This window comes from Oryx dammah, unplaced genomic scaffold (assembly GCF_014754425.2).
Source record: "Oryx dammah isolate SB20612 unplaced genomic scaffold, SCBI_Odam_1.1 HiC_scaffold_13, whole genome shotgun sequence".
Taxonomy (NCBI): Eukaryota; Metazoa; Chordata; class Mammalia; order Artiodactyla; family Bovidae; genus Oryx; species Oryx dammah.
In genome coordinates, this window is record NW_024070197.1 from 47,795,509 (window position 1) to 47,815,320 (window position 19,812).

The 19,812-nt window shown below is 45.5% G+C and overlaps 1 long non-coding RNA gene across 1 annotated transcript; it reads left to right on the forward strand.

Moving 5' to 3' along the window:
* The first annotated feature begins 204 nt into the window (after window positions 1–204).
* On the forward strand, window positions 205–4,765 carry LOC120873256. Its single transcript, XR_005723425.1, has 3 exons — window positions 205–294; window positions 3,267–3,396; window positions 4,489–4,765. It is a non-coding gene; the product is annotated as an uncharacterized LOC120873256 (long non-coding RNA).
* Window positions 4,766–19,812: the final 15,047 nt, after the last annotated feature.

Here is a 19,812-nt window from a genome sequence, read left to right on the forward strand (position 1 = left end):
GGAGGTTGGGAGGAAAAGGAGGGAAGAGAGAGAGAGAGACAGAGAGAACAGGAGTCAGTGTATTGGTGGGGTTGCTCATAAATCACCAAGAACACGTGGTATTAAATTTGTACATTTTTGGCACAGATCTAAACCCCTGGCCCTCACACTCAACAACCCAACAGTTCCAAGAGCGAGTCTGTCCAGGTTCTTAGTCGACACCACTGTGGGCAGAGCCAGTAAACAGCTGGGTGCCTGTTGATGGTCACACACTGCACAGTGGACAGAAATGGAAGGCCTTTGACTTAACGGCAGGTGAGGAGGGTAGGTAGGGCACAGGAGCCACATGCTTCATTAGTGTGGATAGGAGGGGCCGGGTCCCTTCCTGGAAAGAAACAGGACGTCTGGTCACGGGGATTCCCCTGAGAGACTTCAGAACAGGACTGGGAGGGAGAATTCCTTTTTCCTGTTGACTCTTTGAAATGTTGGAAATTTGCTTTATTTTTGCATGGACATGTATTGTCTATTTTAAAATAATTGAAATGTTGATTTTGAAAAGTAAGTAGTTAGAATATTTGCAGGCTTCCTGATTCACCTTCCTGAACCCTTTTGGGGGCAGAGGGGGTTGGCTAATCAGACAGCACAGGCTTGCAGCCTTCCCCTCCTGACACTGCAGTTTCTACACCTTCTTGGAATTTTAGGCCATCTCAGCTTTCCTCCGGCATGACTTGTGTTTCCCTGTGCCCAGCTCCCTGCTGGCAAGGCCAGGCACTGTTAGGGAAGGATGTACCACTTTCAGATCCCAGATCTGGCCAGTTAGACATCCCTGTGTGCTGTGCTTAGTCACTCTGTCGTGTCTGACTCTTTGTGACCCCATGGACTGTAGCCCGCCAAGCTCCTCTGACCATGGGATTCTCCAGACAAGAATACTGGAGTGGGTTGCCATGCCCTCCTCCAGGGGATCTTCCCAAGCCGGGGATTGACCCGAGGTCTCCCTCATTGCAGGTGGATTCTTTACCATCTGAGCCACCAGGGAATCTCTAGACCCCTCCAGTAAGAATAAATATGGGTATGGAGGCGAGTGGGGGTGGAGTGGGGAACTGGGAAGGAGTCTCTAAGATTTTTTTCCTTTTTAAAACACCTTTCTGAAAAAAAAAAAAAAAGCTTTCTATATTCCGTGAATTTTTACAACCTGTATACGTTACTTTGCAAACAGAAAAATGTGAAGGCATAAACAGTGCCCAATAAACACCCATATGTGACCAGTCTGCTGAGGGTCAATTCTGTGTCCTGGGGTGGGGTGAGGGGCTCCAGCCCCTGAGATAAGTTAGGAGGCCACCGGCATCTGGAGGGCACACATGTGACTCAGAAGCACAGCCAGGTGAAAACAGATGGTTTAGGCGAGAGGATTTTAAGCTGGGGAGTACAGTGTCTGGTCCACCGTGAGCTCTTGTGTTCTTCAATTGTTCTCTCGGCTTGCCCCAGGTGTAGTTTCTTGTAAACTTCCTATAAGTACTCCAAGTTTTTTTTTTTTTCCCCTCTCCTTCCACCTTGAGCATGCATACAAACTCCTACCTTCCCAGCCTTTACCATCTCAATAAATACATAACCCCTGCTGGTGCTCAAGCAAAACGATGGTTTTTGTTCTTCCTTTTCTCTCCCTCCTGATAGCTAGTCCTGTGGATTTCCTCTCCAGAATATATCTCCAGGTCACTTCTCTCTACACTCAGCTGTGATCAAAGCGCAGACCACCCTTGCCTGGGGTGCTGCTACAGCCTCTCTCTGTTCTCCTGAGGCCATTCTTGCCCCTCTGACTGCAGTGCCTGTGGGACTTAGCAGTCAGAATGCTCTTGCTCAGACAAAAATTGGATCTAGTTATTCACTTAAATGCTCTGATGGCTCCTCAGCACACAGTAGATGAAACCGAAACTCTATAATATGACCTGTAAGATTGCGCCCCGTATCATCCTCAAATTCACCTGCTTGAGTTTCCCTTCTTGCATCCCACTCATGGATGCTTATTAGCAGATTCAGGGTTTTTCAAGCCATTTCACATCTTTGCCCAAGCTTCTTTTCTTGGAATCTAGACTTCTTTATTAGAATCAGCTTTTTTCCTTTCTACTACCCTCTCCTAAAATTGTATCCACTTGGCCATATCTGCATTTAGTAGAAAAATCAAACTTTCAGCTGCTCATCAAACCCTCCCCTACTCACTGACCAAATGATCAGTTTCCTCTAAACCTCATGAGTCATCTGGCTGATTTTCTTAAAAAACCAAACCAATCACTAGCTTGGGGGATATCATTTGACAGCTCTCCAAGGGATCTAGGAAAGAGTGCCGCTGGAGTGGGGTGCCTAGAGGAAGGGCTGAGGCACTCATCAGGGCCATGAAGCCTCTATTGTGAGAACTGTGCTGAGCAGCAAGTGAGAGGCGTTTCCCAAGTCAGCCACTCACTTGGTCTAAGGCTCTCCTGCTTGGACATGTGCAGGGAGGGAAAATGGTAATGTTAGTTAACTAATTCTCAGAGCATCACACCTACCACCCACCTCCTCTGCCCAGATAATATCCTTAGCCACAAATAAATATTTGAGCTGTTTATTCCCTAACACAACTCTTGCATAAACTATTTTCAACAAACACATGCATGATTCTATTCAAATGAACTCATGTTTGAAAGCCTGGTGGACTAGATTGGGTTCATGGACGATTTCAATGTACTGTTTCTGAGCTAGGACTAATGGCTTTGGGCGCTAAGTAACAAATCATTCTTAGTGGAAACAATGGGTGAGGTCAGGGTTGCACAACTGTGTCCTGCCCTGACTCCCTACCTTTTCAGTAGAGGCAGCTCCATCGGTGGGGGTTGCCGTGCATCTTGCCAAGGCAATTGTGTATAGACTCACGTCTGTAATTACCATTTAGGCGGTGCAGAGGGATGTCACGAAATTCTCGTGTGAGTGCCAAGAAGAGGCAGGACTGGACAGATGAGACTTCTGACCTGCCCTGTGAGCTCAAAGGGCACAGCCCACCTCCCGGACGTTGCCCATCCTTGATCCCTGTAGGGCCCTGGGTAAACCACCTTGTCAGCCTCACTACACAGGGACACTGAGATAGGAGGGGACTGAGGGAGGAGAATGCACTCAGCTGCATGGCTGCCCCTCGGTAGGCATTACTCAGGCATGAGCACCGTGACCCCTGGCCTACTCCCGATTTGTTGCTTCATGTTAGGTAATTAGCATGTGGAGCAGCCTGGCTGACTCATGGAGTGACTGATAAGCCCTCTCTGCAGCAAGGTGCAGATTTGAGTTTCCTTTGGAAAGCATGGTGTGTGAGCTCAGTTCAGACTATTTCACTCTGGAATGTCTCTCCTAACAAGGACTTCACATGTTCCACCTACATGGAGGAAGTTCCACAAACAGGTTTGTGTATTTGTTTTTGTTTAAAAAAATAAAACAGAAAGAAAGAAACCAGAAACAAGCCTCACTTTTACCTTCTAGGATGACAAGAATTGTTGCCCAATCCTTTAAGTTAGAGAACACCGGATATTAAATAAGGCTTTGTGAACTTTCTACCCAATAACCATAGACATTTCTCCAGCTTTACCATTTTAAAATTTCATGACCGTCAGAAATTTGCACAACTCAAAAATGTTTAGCAAAGTAGAATGAAACCTACACACCAGCAGTATGATGTAAGAATTCATTAAAATTAAATCCTGAATCTATAACTGTTGAACTGGTACTGTGAAACAGGAATCAGATATAAAGATTTGTGTTAACCCCCCCATCCGCAAATAGAGCGCTTCACAACCCCTCTCCATCAGTGGGGGAGGGGTGCAGGACCCTATGGGCCTTTCCAGGTCAGGCTCTCCACATCCATCGTCATGCTCTCTGCCTGCCTCTTTTTGCCTGTTGTTGTTTAGTCTTTAAGTCATGGTCGACTTAGAGACTTCGACCCCATGGATTGTAGTCCACCAGGGTCCTCTGTCCATGGAATTTCCCAGGTGAGAATACTGGAGTGTATTGCCATTTCTTTCTCCAGGGGATTTTCCCCATGCAGGGACTGAACCCAAGTCTCCCGCATTGCAGGCAGATTCTTTACAGCTGAGCTATAGGGGAAGCCTGCCCTTTGTCTGTAGAAACACTTCAGTTGGGACTTCCCTGGCATCCCAGTGGTTAAGTCTTTGTCTAGTGGTTAAGTCTAAGCAGGGGATGCACGTCCAATTCCTTGTCAGGGAGCTAAGATCCCACGTGCTTTGTGATCAAACAACCAAAACATAAAACAGAGGCAATATTGTAACAAATTCAATAAAGACCTTAAAAATGGTGACATTAAAAAAAAATCATATAAAGAAAGAAACATTTTAGTCAAAGAATAAGCTTAATCTGAAAAATGAGAAACTACAGAACCAAAGACAAATAGTCAAGCAGTCAACATATTAAAAGTTTAGTCAAGGACTTTTAGTTCCTCCTCAAGGGCTATAGGTAGTATTCTGAACTATATCCTTTCAGCTGTTTTGCAGATACTGCAACCCCCACCAAGTAGGAGAAGTTCAAGTTAACTACATGATGGCCCAACTATAGCCATGACATAAGCTGCTCCATCTTACATTATTCTGAGAACTGGCTTCGAGGATGTGGGAAATAACCAACCCTGCAGCTGAAGATTAACTATACTTAAAACAGGATGATGTGCTCTGACCACCGCATGACCAATCTCAAGATGACCGTCAGAGCTGACTGTGATGTTCTGCACATAGCCACCTCCCTCCCTCCTGACTCTCTCCTTTCAAGCTCTTATTCTGGGGCTTCCCTGGTAGTCTAGCAGTTAAGAATTGGCCTTCCAATGCAGGGGGCCTGGGTTCAATTCCTGCTTTGGGAACTAAAATCCCACATGCCCCAGGGCAAGTAAAGCCTTGCACCACAACTACAGAGAAGCCCGCATGCCGCAACCAAGATCTGACTTACAAATAAATAAATATTTTTTTAAAAAGCTCTTGCTCCCTGATCAGCAATGGGGAGTTGGCCTGTGGACATGAATCCACCTTCTCCCTCAGTTGCTGACTTTCTGAACAGAGCAACCTTTCCCTTCCTACCAACACTTGCCTCTCAGATACTGGCTTTCAAGCAGTCAGCAGCTGAACCTGACTTGGTTAACAAGGGGAGCAGGTTTTCCAAAATGGAATCACTTCCTAGACACTCTGGCCTCCAGTTGGCCCCATCCTGTTTCTTCTGCATTTGCCTTTTCCTTCACCATGAGCTTCCCCCTCCACCATTTCCCCATTCTTCCACTTGTCACCCTTGTATGACCTCCCTTCTCTATTCCAGAAACTTGGTCCCACACATAAACATACAGTAGCAATCAACATAGTCCCAGTTTCTTAGGTATTCAACCCAACCTGACTCCACCCATGTATCCAAAAGTATCTTCCCTCCTCCCAGCACAGACTCGTTTGCCCAGTGCCCATGCCTCTGTGCCCCTTCAACATGCAAGGTCCCTCCACAGCCAGCCTTGGGTCCAGGTGAAATGCTGCCTCCTACTATGATGTGTGCTCCCTACATGAAATTCCTCACTCTTCTAGGGCAGAACTCACCTCTGGGGTTATTCAAATTATCCAAACTATTTGTGTCCCAGTCACCTCCCTCAAGATGGTCAACTCCTTAAGGGTGGAGAATGAGAAATTACACTTTTGTTTTTTTTTTTCAAACTTCAAGCTTTTTATTTTGTACTGGGGTATAGAAGCTTTCCTGGTGACTCAGACAGTTAAGAATCTGCCTGCAATTTGGGGGACTCAGGTTCAACCCCTGGGTAGGGAAGATCCCCTGGAGAAGGAATGGCAGTTCACTCTAGTTTTCTTGCCTGGAGAATCCCATGGACAAAGGAGCCTGGCAGGCTACAGCCCATGGAGTTGCAAAGAGTCAGACATGACTGAGGGACTAACACACCGCTGATTAACAATGCTGTGGCATTTTCAGGTGAACACCGAAGGGACTCAGCCTGAAAGTATCCATTCTTGCCCAAACCTCCCCCCATCCAGGCTACCACTTAACACTAAGCACAGTTCCATGTACTATACAAAAGTCCTTGTTGGTTATCCATTTAAAATATAGCAGCGTGTACATATCCATCCTAAAGTCCTTAACTATCCCTTCCCCCACCAAAACCATAAGTTCTTTTTCCAAGTAGATAAGTCTGTTTCTGTTTTGTAATTAAGTTCATTTGTATGAGAGTGGATACATTTTTGTAACCCCCATTTTGCTTAGTACAGATAGGAAATGAATATATTTTTAAACCAGTGAATGAATTTTCAAAGAACTTCTTTGGTTTTCTCTCAGTCAAGTTACTGACACCCTTTCCATTATACCCAATACTTTGGGCACCTGATATGAAGAGTGAACTCATTGGTAAAGACCCTGATGCTGGGAAGAATTGAAGGCAAAAGGAGAAGGGAGCTGTAGAGGATGAGATGGTTGGATGGCATCACTGACTTAGTGGACATGAGTTTGGGCAAACTCTGGAAGATGGTGTAGGAAAGGGAAGCCTGGTGTGCTACAGTCCATGGGGTCACAAAGTCTGACATGACTTAGCGATCGAACAACAACCCCCACACTGACTGACCACACACACACACACACACACACACAAAGTAAAATCTTTACAAGACATGGAAAGGAGAGGGATGAACAACCACAGTGTTTACCAGACTCTAAAATTTTATTTCTCTTTATTTGATGGTGGAACTTATTTTTGTCATTATTGTGAATTGCATTTTATTTTTCAGTATTTAAAATCTTTTTTATGGTAGTTATTTAGCTAATAGTAAAAGGTTATAACAATATACAATCATGCAATGCAGGACTGGAAGTTCACGGCCCCCACCCCCCAGCCCCCCGCAGCCCTGGCCCAGGTTGCTCCATCAGGGTTATGAAGCAGGAGTCTCATGGCGCTGCCCAGTTTCTGGATGAGGCAGTGATGCTAGCCAACACAAATGCACAAAAAGAAGGGCAAGGTGATCGATAAGCCTCACTCTTCTTTTTCTCTGAAGATGATGCAAAATTGGAAACATCTTTGTACTACAGAATCCACCTACGATGCAGAAGACCCTGGTTTGATTCCTGGGTTGGGAAGATCTGCTGGAGAAGGGAGAGGCTACCCACTCCAGTACTCTTGGACTTCCCTTGTGGCTCAGCTGGTAAAGAATCCACCTGCAATGTGGGAGACCTGGGTTTGATCCCTGGGTTGGGAAGATCCCCTGGAGCAGGGAATGGCTACCCACTCCAGTATTCTTGCCTGCAGAATTCCATGGACTATATATATCCATGGGATCGCAAACGGTTGGACACAACTGAAGAACTTTCACACTTGTACCTACAGAGCTTATAATGTACTACAATGCTAATGGGAGAAGGAGGGTGGCAGAGGATGAGATGGTTAGATCTCATCGGTGATTGAGCATTACCGACCCAATGGACATGAACGTGAGCAAACTCTGGAAGATAGTGAAGGAAAGGGAAGCTTGGTGTGCTGCAGTCCATGGGGTCCCAAACAGTCAGACACAACTTATTAACTGAACAATAACAATGCTAATGGGATTCCCTTACCATGTTATGACAGCATCTAAATAACCTCTCTGGCAAATTCACACCCCAGAAATAGCAGAGACTTCTGGGTAACTCTGTGCTGCGTCTGGATGCTGGGAGCATGAATGAATTAAAGCTATATCATCTGAAGCAAAAACTTGACTATGTGTGTCAAGAACCCTGAAAGTATCGAGCCTTTACGGGTCTTGCAGGCTAATTATTTATCCTGCCACAGTTCCACGAATGTGGCAGAAGATGGGAGACTCTTGGGTCAGAGGCAAAAGACTCGATTACTCACACCAATAGCAGCAGCTGAGTATCAACCTCTTCTTGTGTGTTTCCTAAGCTCCAGTTCCCACAGGGTGATGTGAAGAGGGCCAGGTGGCACGTGCACTGACAACAGGTTGCATTCCACGAGAAGAACCCTGCATGTATTTGGGAATCCAAACACTTTATAATGGGCAGTAAGCTCATGTGCCTCCTGAGAAACCTGTATACAGGTCAAGAAGCAACAGTTAGAGCTGGACATGAAAACAGACTGGTTCAAAATTGGGAAAGGAATACATCAAGGCTGTATGTTGTCACTCTGCTTTTTTTAACTTATATGCAGAGTACATCATGAGAAACGCTGGGCTGGATAAAGCACAAGATTGATGGGAGAAAAGTCAATAACCTCAAATATGCAGATGGCAACACCCTTATGGCAGAAAGCAAAGAACTGAAGAGCCTCTTGATGAAACTGAAAGAGGGGAGTTAAGAAGTTGGCTTAAAACTCAGCATTCGAAAAACTAAGATCATGGCATCCAGTCCCATCACTGCATGGCAAATAGATGGGGAAACAATAGAAACAGTGACAGACTTTATTTTCTTGGGCTCCAAAATCACTGCAGATGGTGACTGCAGCCATGAAATTAAAAGACGCTTGCTCCTTAGAAGAAAAGGTATGACAAACCAAAATAGCATATTAAAAAGCAGAGACATCTCTTTGCCGACAAAAGTCCAAATAGTCAAAGTTATGGTTTTTCCAGTAGTCACGTATGTGTGAGAGTTGGACCATGAAGAAAGCTGAGCGCCAAAGCACTGATGCTTTTGAACTGTGGTGTTGGAGAAGACTCTTGAGACTTGGACTGCCAGGACATCAAACCAGTCAATCGTAAAAGAAATCAACCCTGAATATTCATTGGAAGGACTGATGCTGAAGCTGAAGCTCCAATACTTTGGCCACTTAATATGAAGAGCCGACTCACTGGAAAAGTCTGTGATGCTGGGAAAGATTGAAGGCGGGAGGAGAAGGGGACAACAGAGGATGAGATGGTTGGATGGCATCAACAACTCAATGGGTATGAGTTTGAGCAAGCTCCGGGAGATGGTGAAGGACAGGGAAGCCTGGCATGCTGCAGACCATGGGGTTGCAAAGAGTCAAACATGACTGAGCAACTGAATAATAACAACAAACTCATTTGCTCCAGAGTATTCCACTATCTTTTCAGTAAACCTAAGTTGAGTGCCAGAGGGAGGTGCTATCTCTTGCTTCAAAAGCTGTTCCCTACACAGACATCCCTAAGACATCCTGCTTTAAATAACAGATCTATGGGTATCTGTTCCCCAAAAGTAGGGTTCTACTTTTGCTGATGCTTTGACTTAATCAGTAAGGTTTGATTTAATTAATAAGCTTAGACTTAATCAATGACAAACCTAGACAACATGTTAAAAAGCAGAGCCATCACTTTGCCGACAAAGGTGCATAGATTCAAAGCTATGGTTTTTCCAGAAGTCATGTACGGATGTGAGAGTTGGACCATAAAAAAGGCTGAACACTGAAGAACTGATGTTTTAAAATTGTGGTGCTGGAGAAGGTTCTTGAGAGTCCCTTGGTCAGCAGGGAGATCAAACGAGTTAATCCTAAAGGAAATCAACCCTGAATATTCATTGGAAGGACTGATGCTGAAGCTGAAGCTCCAATAATTTGGCCACTTAATATGAAGAATGGACTCACTGGAAAAGACCCTGATGCTGGGAAAGATTGAGAGCAAAAGGAGAAGGGGGCATCAGAGGATAAGAGGATTAGATAGCATCACTGACTCAGTGGGCATGAATCTGAGCAAATTCTGAGAGATAGTGGAGGACAGAGGAGCCTGGCATGCTGCAGTCCATGGGGTCGCAAAGAGTTGGACACAACTTAGCTGTTAAACAACAACAGCAACAAAATGAATAAGGAACAAAACCAACAAACGGTAGTAAGTTCAAATAAATATTTACCGTGTGCTCCCTGGTTGGGGAGAGCAGGGCAGCCAGAAAAAATGAATGAACAAACTAACAGGGCTCTTCAAAGAGGTGACAAACAGAGGCTACATTTATAGTCATGTGAAGATCGAGAGCAAGAGAAGTAGGCACGGGCCAAGTCGTATGAGGCTGGAGACTGGATTGTATTCTGGTTGATGAGAAGCCATCAGAAGGTTTCAAGCAGGATTCTGGGTTGTATGGAAATACAGCTGATCCAAGGGGCACCTCCTTATTCTCACATCCCAGGCTCCAGATCATCTTTGTGAGTAATGGGAACATTCAACCAAAGTCAGCTTAAAAACCTAGTTTCCAATGAGTCCTCATGGAGCTGCAAAAGGCCTGAGAGCAGACAGCATCCTCTGCCCAGCCGCCTGGGCATTCAAAAAGGAACCGCGGAACAGCAGAGTTGACACCAAATTCTCAGCTCCTGGAGCGAGTCCTTCTTCATACCTGGCCCTGTGTGGGTAATGCTACCTTTCCCAAGGCAGCGCGGCTTCTGTCAGCTTCTTACCCGCTCTAGGTCTCTTCTGGCCTCTGTGAAGCGGGGCTGCCAATGGCACCCGTCTCATAAAGCTGTGATGAGGGTCACGGGAGCTCAGCTCAGTGTGGGGCTCAACTCGAGCTCACCGTCAAGGACAGAGAGAGAGCAGCCCAGAGAACAAGAGTGCCAGGGACAAAAGGCTGTGACAGGCGGACGCGTGGCAGACTCTGAGGCCGCAGGGCGGCAGGGAGGGGTCGTGGGCCCTTCCAGCAGACTCGCACGCCTCAGTCACCAGTAAGGGCAGGTGGTAAAGAAGTAAAAGGCGACGGGGAGGGAGGCAGAGGGGAGGTGTGAAGAAAGGACTTTGGTCTCAGACCTCGCTGTGAACTGAGGCCAGCTGCATGGCTGCCTACCTGTAGTGACCTTGGCTGGGCCGATTACAGCTCCTGAACCTTGTTTCCTCATTTACAGAGCGGGGAGACCGTCCCGAGGCTGTTAGGATTAGAGAAGTTCATGTAAGTGGCTTCCACAGGACGGGCGGCCAGTTACATCTATCTAGGAGACTATTCGGAGAAGGCAATGGCACCCTACTCCAGCACTCTTGCCTGGAAAATCCCATGGACAGAGGAGCCTGGTGGGCTGAAGTCCATGGGGTCGCTAAGAGTCGGACACGACTAAGTGACTTCACTTTCACTTTTCACTTTCATGCATTGGAGAAGGAAATGGCAACCCACTCCAGGGTTCTTGCCTGGAGAATCCCAGGGACGGGGGAGCCTCATGGGCTGCCGTCTATGGGGTCGCACAGAGTCGGACACGACTGAAGTGACTTAGCAGCAGCAGCAGGAGACTATTACATCTCCTAGAACTTCTCCAGGCTTCCCAGGTGGTGCTAGTGGTAAAAAAAAAAAAAAAACAAAACCTGCCTGCCAGTGCAGGAGATGTAAGAGATGCAGGTTCAATCCCTGGGTCGGGAAGATCCCCTGGAGGAGGGCACGGCAACCCACTCCAGTATTCTTGCCTGGAGAATCCCATGGACAGAGGAGCCTGGCGGGCTAGAGTCCACAGGGTCGCAAAGTGTCAGACACGACTGAAGCAACTTGGCACGCATGCAGAGCTTCTCTTTGGTTATGATCTGCCTCTAGGCACAGGGCTGGAGCTGGAAAAGTGTTTCTGGGCCGACACCCCCACTTCACAAATGGGAGCCTCAGCGAGAAGGCACTGAATGGCGAGTCTTTTCTAGACCCTGGCCGTTGCTTTGCACCCTTTCCGTGGGGCCCTGTGACTCAGCTTTGCTGAGAAAGAGGGAAGACATCTGAGATCCTGGCCACGGAATGAGCCGAGAAACCTAACCCTGCTGGGAGTTTTGTCAGCTCCCCAGCAGGACCTGTGTCAATTAGTTTAATGGAGGCTTTTGTGGGGCCCCCAGTCGGGGAGCAGGAGGGATGATATTTATTTGCTTTTTCCATCACCACCTGGGTTTCACAAAAGCACATCCTTATGTTGACTTTGAGGCCCTCAGTGTCAGGAAATTTGCGTTTGCCTGTCCCTGTTGCCATAACAACAAGGTCCTGAAGGGTGCTAGATACATAATGTCCTGCCTTGTTTCTTAATATCCAAGGCAGGGGCGGGGTGGAGGGGGGGCAGGAATGTGACCATTCAGATCTTATACTTTTTCCAAGAAAAAAACAAACACCGTAGTCAGAACAGTTTACAGAATCACACAAAAATTATTTGGAGAATGCTGAATGGCTTACTTCACAAGAGGCCTACCTGCCCTGAGCTTTTGCTTCATGTCTCAGCCCTGGATGCCTTCTACTGTGGCCTTTGAGCCTTGTGATACCGATCAAACCAGCGAAGGATGTCTAGAAATCTTATCACCCCTGTCCCTCCAAACACCACGGGCCCAGGTTCAATGGTAAAAACTCAGTTCTTCACTACATGAATATCTCACTTTCCTGGGGCAAAAGTTTAACAATCTGCTGGGGATTGAACTCCAAATCCATTTTCACATAAATATCTTGTGCTTTTCGGCTAAAACATACATTAGGTGGTGTTGGGCAGGAGAAGTTTGCATTATAAATTGGGGAAGGAAATATTTAAACTGAGTAGGGCATGCTAAGTTGCTTTGGTCGTGTCTGACTCTTTGCGACCCTATGGACTGTAGCCCACCAAGCTCCTCTGTCCATGGGATTCTTCAGGCAAGAATATTAGAGTGGGTTGCTGTTTCTTTCTCCAGGGGATCTTCCCAACCCAGGAATCAAATGGATATCTTCTCTGTCTCCCGCATTGGCAGGTGGATTCTTTACCACTAACACCACCTGGGCAGCCCCCAAAATACTGAGTAGAGGAACCAGGTATTTCTTCTCTTTGTGTTCATTTTGGTTGGCATATTCAGCCAGCAGGCAAGAGGGAAATCAAGGGATTGCCTACAGTTTGGATTCTCTTAAATTCTAGAATCTCTTAAACAAATCCCTAACAACAATGATCATTGGTTTTCTATTTCTAGTCTCCTTTCATTGTAAAACTTCCCTTCAAGCAGTCTAGAAAGTATAAACCCAGAGGGAAGAAGAAATAGACACATATGCTAAGGGAGTTGCCCAAGACAAATTGAAGAGGAAGTGCTCTTTAAAGACAGGTGAAGGTGCTAGAGAGGTAATTGTCCCAGCTCAGCCCTGGTCACTTAGATCATGTTCTAACCTGCTTTTATCTTAGCAGCCCCACAGATTAAACAGAGACATCTTGCATATCACCAATCAGTCTGAAATCACTGTTAGGACTCTATCCTAGCAGTGGAGTCCTATCTATTTCTTTTCTCCATCATACCTCCCTCGTTCCCTCCCTCCTGTCTGTCCTTTCTCCCTTCCTTCCTTCCTCAAAAGCTTTTGTTGTCTGCTGTGGGGAAATAAAATACAGAGAAGTCACAGTCCCCGTGCAAGGGATGTTTTTGGACAATATATATAGACATTTAACAGAGAAAAAAAAAAAAAGACAGGATGCTGGCCAGACTGTGTCCCTGACTCTGCACCTTCACATGAAAGCTGGGGAGATTTTCTGAAAGGGTGTTCTGTGGATTGGTTCTTGAAGGAAAGAGAAGATGGACTAGCAGAGAGGTAGTCTTCCTAGTAGGGAAGGCAATGAGATGTCAGGGAAGAAACAATCAACCTGGAGTTAGGGAAACTCGGGATACATCCAAGTCATCTTGAGGTGGGACCTGTATTTGGGGGGTGAGCTGGCCCAGGGTCCTCAAAGCCATTTTCCAATGCTAATTATCTATGATCCATCTATGATTCTGTGGTGTCAGGAATACAGAGATGTCAGGCTTCTGCTCCTAGCGTGTGTTACATCTATCTGTAGCTCGATGGAGCTGTGTCCTTCCCATGACCTTTGCATATGACTTTCCCTCTGCCTGGAACTCCTCTGGACCATCTCTGGTCAATAGAACTTTCTGGGATCAAGGCAGATTTCTTCCAGGTGGCGCTAGTGGTAAGAAATGGCAACCCCCTCAGGTATTCTTACCTGGAGAATCCCGTGGACAGAGGATCTTGGTGGACAGTTCATAGGGTCACAAAGAGTCAGACATGACTGAAGTGGCTTAGCACGCACACGTGCACACACAGGATGATGGCAATGTTCTATTACCCTACACTATCCAACACAGTAGCCACCAGCCAAATATGAGTATTGCATACTTGAAATGTGGCCAGTGTGACTGAGGAATACATTTTTTATTTTATTTTATTTTAATTAATTACAATTTAAATAACTACCATGGCCCCCATATTGAACAGCTCAGCCCTAGATTTTCTCATGGTTGCCACCTTCACAACATTCAGATCTCACTTCTCAACCACTCTGTCAGAGAAGAATCCCTCAGGTTCACTGCCTGTGGGAGGCCCATGTTTTGATCCCCAGAATCTGTGACCATATCTTGCTACATGGCAAAAGGGAATTAAGGTTGCAGATGGAATTAAGCAGCTAATCGGCTGACCTTGGTGTAGGAAGGTTAGCCTGCATTTTCTGGGTGGGCTCAGTTTAATCGTATTAGTCCTTAAATGTAGAAGTAAGTACAGAAACAGTATGGGCTAGAGAATGAGAAGGATGAAAAAGGAGGAAGGATTTGAAGTGTTCAAACACTTGCTCAAGAACTGGAATAAGCAAGGAAATGGGTTAGCCTCTAGGGTTTCCAGAAAGGAGCGAAGCCTCTGACACCTTGATTTCAGTCCTGTGAGGTCCTATAGTTCTTCTGACTTACAGAATTAGGAGATAATGGATTTGCATCTTTCTTTTTTTTTTAAGTTTTATGTTCTTTATTTTATTTATTTTTTGTAAAATCTTTTCTGAATTTCTTACTATATTGCTTCCGGGGGTTTTTGGTTTTGTTTTTAATGTTTTGGTATTTTGGCTGAGAGGCGTGTGGGATCTTAGCTTTCTGACCAGGGATCAAACCCCCATGCCCTCCACTGGAAGGTGAAACCTTACCCACTGGACTGCCAGGCAAGTCCTCTGTCATTTTAAGCCACTAATTGTGCGGTAATTTCAGCAGCAATGGGAAACTGATCTGTAACAGACCAGCTCTGGCCCTCCTCTGGCCTTGCCCCTCAAGAGTGATGAGTCTAAGGTTCCAGAGAGAGGTGCCCACCCGGAGGCCCCCTTCTGGACCACACATCAGCTCCTGGGACCTTGGAATCCAAGGTCAAGGGCCCTGGGACTGTTCCTAAGGCCAGGTGCACCTCTGCCTCCAGAGAGTGGACGTAAGAACCACTTATGCACGTGTTTGGGAGGGGCTGAGGCCAGAGCTGGGGCACTGTGCTGCGGTGCCACGTACCCAGGTGAGGTCCCTCGATGTGTGGGAAAGAGTTGGGTAAGGGAGCGTGGGAAGTGCAGGTCAGGAGGGGGGCTAATGATCAAGTTGGCCTCTGGACTGCCAGGTTCTGGTGGGAAACTCTGAGAAGCTGCAGATTTTAAATTCAAACCTGGTATTCTTTTCTTTTTTTAAAAAAAATATTTATTTATTTGGCTGTCCTGGTCTCAGTTGCAGCACACACATCTTTAGTTCCTCAACCAGGGATCAAACCCCATCCCCCAGCACTGGGAGTGTGGAGTTTTAGCCACTAGACCATCAGGGAAGTCCCCAAACCTGGTATTCTTTATGAGGGTGTATCTTCATGAAGAGTCTATTATCTGGATTATAATTTTTCAATACTTAGATGTGTGTCTGGAGCCTCTATGTATTCTCACTTTGGCCCCCACAATAATTGGGGCAGGCTCATTGCTTTCTCCCTACCAATAATTATATTCTCCCATCCACTCAATCTCCCTATCACTTTATTTTCTCCACAACATCTAATGCTGTTTGAAATTATTATGCGCTTGCTAGTATTATCACTACTTTCCCCCATTAAGATGTAAGCTCCAGAGAATAGGTTTGCCTTTCTCAGTGCTGTTTTGCTAGTGCCTAGATGGAGGAGGTGCTTAACTGATATTTGATGGATGGGTGGATGAACAAATGCATTGAGAAGGAAGGGCTGTGTGGCTGGGCAGAGATGTTTCACTTTATGTGTAGAATTTGGAAACAGGGGTATTTGTGTATTCTCTACCATCAATCCTTCCCCACGCTGGAGAACTAGATTAGGAGTCCTTGAGGTTGCTTTATGTTTTAAGTTTCTAAGCTATAGGAAGGGGGAAATCTTAGTGGTTTCAGGCCAGGAGGCTCTTATTGTTGACTTTATTAGCTACCTGTTGATGTGTATTAAATTATCCCAAATTTAGCAGCTTAAAACAGGAAAGAAAAGTGAAAGTGGCTCAGTCAAGTCCAGCTCTTTGCAACCCCATGGGCTATACAGTCCATGGAATTCCCTAGGCCAGAATACTGGAGTGGGTAGCCTTTCCCTTCTCCAGGGGATCCTCCCAGCCCAGGGATTAAGCCCAGGTCTCCCACACTGCAGGCAGATTCTTTACCAGCTGAGCTATCAGAGAAGCCCTAGACAAGCATAGATTATTAAACTGTTTCTGTGGATCAGGAGTTTGGGAATGGCTTAGCTTGGTGATTCTAATTCAGAGTCTTGTGAAGTTGCAGTAAAGCTGTTGACTGACTGGGGTTGCTAGCATTCTGAAGGCTTGACTGGGGCTGGAGAGTCATTCCAAGACAGCCTATTCATAAGGCTATTGCTGAAGGCCTCAGCCTTGGTTGCTCACCGTGTGGACTTCTCTAGAGGGTAACTTGAGTGTTTTCACAGCAAAGTGGTTGGATCTCCTAGAGCAAGTGATCCCGAAGAAAAAGAGCAAGAAGGAAGGCAAAATGCCTTTTTTTGACCTCTCTTGAAAGTGACTTCTGTCTTATTTTATTTGTAAGAAATGAGTCACCAAGTCCAACTCACCCTGAAGGGTTGGGGGATTAAGCTCTACCTTTTAAAAGAAGGTATATTTATGGATACAATTTTAAAGCATTACAATGACCAAGATGGGTCTTGCTTCCTTGCAAAGATTAATCTCCCTCCTTGATTTTTTTTTAACTGAAGTATAGTTCACTTACAATGTTGTGTTAATTTCTGCTATACGGCAAAGTGACTCGGTTATATTATATGTGCGTGTGTGTGCTAAGTCACTTCAGTAGTGTCCAACTCTTTGTTGACCCTATGGACCATAGCCTGCCAGGCTCCTACACCCATAAGACTCTCCAGGCAAGAATACTAGCATGGATTGCCATGCCCTCCTCCAGGGGATGTTTGTGACCTAGGGACTGAACCCACGTTTCTTACATCTCTTGCATTGGCAGGTGGGTATATGCATATATATATATACACACACACACACATATTCTTTTTCAAATATACATGTATATATGTATATGTATATACATGTATATATGTGTATGTATATGTATATATATGCATTTTTTCTTATTCTTTTCCATTATGGCTTATCACAGATGTTGAATATAGTTTCCTGTGTTATATAGTAAAATCGTGTCATTTATCCAAAAGAAAAAAGATACATGCAACCCAATGTTCATTGCAGCGCTATTCACAACAGCCAAGACATGGGAACCACTGAAACGTCCATGACAGGAGAACGGATAAAGATGTGGTACATATATACAATGGAACACTACTCAGCCATAAAAAAATGAAATAATGCCATTTGCAGCAACATAGATGGACCTGGAGATGATCAGACTAAGTCAGAAAGAGAAAGACAAATACCATATGATATCAGTTGTATGTGGGAATCTAAAATGACACGAATGAACTTATCTGTGAAACAGAGACAGACACAGGCCCAGAAAACAGACTGGTTGTCAAGGAGGAGGGGTCTAAGAGAATGTTGCATCGGGAGTTTGGGATTGGCAGATGCTATTTTTTTGTTGTTGTTGCTGGAGGAAGAAATGGCAACCCACTCCAGTTTTCTAGCCTGGAGAATCCCAGGGACAGAGGAGCCTGGTGGGCTGCCATCTATGGGGTCGCACAGAGTCAGACATGACTGATGTGACCTAGCAGCAGCAGCAGCATTCTTTTTAAAAATTTGTTAATTAATTAATTTATTTTAATTGGAGGATAATTCCTTCACAATATTGTGATGGTTTTTGCCATACATCAACATGAATCAGCCACGGGTGCACATGTGTCCCCCCATCCTGAGTGCCCCCACCTCCCTCCCCACCTCATCCCTCTGGGTTGCCCCAGAGCACCAACTTTGAGCGCCATGCTTCATGCATTGAACTTGCACTGGTAACCTATTTTACATATGGTAATATACCTATTTCAATGCTATTCTCTCATATCATCCCAGCTTTGCCTTCTCCTACATAGTCCAAAAGTCTGGTATAATAGGCTCCGGTTTCATCCACCTCATTAGAACTGACTCAAATGTGTTCTTAGAACACTTTCTAACATGATTCACAAAAATAAACTCAAAATGGATTAAAGATCTAAATGTAAGACCAGAAACTATAAAACTCCTAGAGGAAAACATAGGCAGAACACTCTCTGACATAAATCATAGCAAGATCCTCTATGACCCACCTCCCAGAGTAATGGAAATAAAAGCAAAAATAAACAAAGTGAAAGTGAAGTCGCTCAGTCATGTCCGACTCTTTGCAACCCCATGGACTGAAGCCTACCAGGCTCCTCCCTCCATGGGATTCTCCAGGCAGAATGGAGAATTGGAGTGGGTTGCCATTTCCTTTTCCAGGGGATCTTCCCGACACAGGGATCGAACCCAGGTCTCCAGCATTCCAGGCAGACGCTTTAACATCTGAGCTACCAGGGAAGCCCAAAAATAAACAAAGGGGACCTAATTAAACTTAGAAACTTTTACATGAGGAAGGAAACTATAAGCATGTGAAAAGGCAGCCTTCGGAATGGGAGAAAATAATAGCAAACAAAGAAACTGACAAAGAATCTCCAAAATCTCCAAAACTGGGTCTACAAGCAGCTCATACAGCTCAATACCAGATGCTAATTTTTTTTAACCATTGTTTTTTGCTTCTCTTGGGTCTGAATCTTTCACCATTTTCTCACTCCCCAGCCTCTCCTATTTTCTCTGGTCACAGAAGTACACGACCCCCAGCATTCTTATAAATCCCTTTTACTCCTAGTCACCATCCTGCCAGTTCTGTGATCTAGCCCCTCACTAGAGCCCCCTCCTCCCATCTTCTCTCTTTATCTCTCTTCTGCTGGCTCTTCTTCCTCCTTCCTTTCCCTGAACATGGACATTCCCTAATGCCCTTTTGTTTCTCAGTACACTCTTGTCCTTGAAACTCATTATCGTCCGTGGTTTTAACTATCCCTTATAGGTAGATGATACCCCAGAGCATATGCTTCTCTCAAGTTCCAGTCCCAAATTTCCTCCTGTCTGTTGTACATTTCCAACTGGATAACCCCAGAGGCTGCTCAGCATGTCCTGACTGCATTTAGCCTCTGTGTCCCAATCTGCTCATCATCCTGTTATCATAAAGATTCCAGGGACTCTGACTCTCCCCTCTCCCTCACCTCACATGTCCATTTTGCCATTAAGCCCCTTGGATTCACCATCACGATAGTGTTACTAATCTACTATGAGAGGCTATGAATTGGTCTCTCTGTCTCCAGAGAACCCAGTCCACTCCTTCCTGCTGAGCATGCCTGGACTAATCCTTGAACAGCAGGGCTCTGATTATGTTACTCTCTGCCTCAGAACTTTCAAGGGCTCCTCCTGGTTACAGACTTTCAGTGGGGCATCCCACGGTCACACAATGTGAGAGATTATGGTGCTTTAATGGTTAACCTACAATAGGCTTGACCTCTTAAGACCTGAGATGAAATCCTGAATGTGTCACTTACTAATAATGTGACCCTGGGCAAGGAGCCTCACCTCTATAAGCCTGTGTTTTCTTATCTCTAAAAGGCGAATAGCATTACTTCCAATCAGCCGTCTTGACCAGTCAATCCTAAAGGAAATCAACCCTGAGTATTCACTGGAAGGACTGATGCTGAAGCTCCAATACTTTGGCC